The 598-nt window shown below is 53.8% G+C and overlaps 1 pseudogene; it reads right to left on the bottom strand.

The window, feature by feature from the left end:
* Nucleotides 1-159: 159 nt before the first annotated feature.
* The window catches only part of LOC102475820 (ATP-binding cassette sub-family F member 2-like), a 2,102-nt pseudogene continuing 1,663 nt past the window's right edge, over nucleotides 160-598 (bottom strand).

Raw genomic sequence — 598 nt, forward strand, 5'->3', positions numbered from 1 at the left:
ACAGAGTGCAGCTAAGGCAGGCTGGGGGATGAGGAGAGGCCTGGAAACAGTACTGCAGCAATGCAGGAGTGTAGCCCCAGGGTCCTGTCCTGAGTGGCGGTCAGGGTAGCAGCTGTTAGTTCTCAAATGGAGCTCCTAACTCCAGCCTGGGCAGAGGGCTCACACGTTGTTGGTCTTCTTGGTGAGCTGGGGCTCCTCATTCTCCAGCCTGGACTTGAGGTGCTCCTTATAAGCCAGGATGTCTCCAGGTCACTTAGTGATTGTCTGCTTCTCACAGACCCAAATTTCCTGTGCAACCTGCTGAATGAGTCTGAAGTCATGGCTGACTAGCATCAGGCCACCCTTAAACTCATTGATGGCATCTGCCAGCTCATCGATGGTCTCAATATCCAGGTGATTGGTGGGCTCATCCAGGAAGACCATGTGTGGGTTTAGCCAGGCCAGCCAGGCCAGACATACTCGGCACTTCTGTCCATCTGACAGGTTCTGGATTTGGGCTCACCTGCTGCTTCCCAGTGAGACCGTATCGCCCGATGATCTTCCTCATCTCCTCCTTCTCCTTGATCTCTGGGTAGCACTTCATCATGTACTCCAAAGG

Source organism: Tupaia chinensis, unplaced genomic scaffold (genome assembly GCF_000334495.1).
Source record: "Tupaia chinensis unplaced genomic scaffold, TupChi_1.0 Scaffold148665_1, whole genome shotgun sequence".
Taxonomy (NCBI): Eukaryota; Metazoa; Chordata; class Mammalia; order Scandentia; family Tupaiidae; genus Tupaia; species Tupaia belangeri.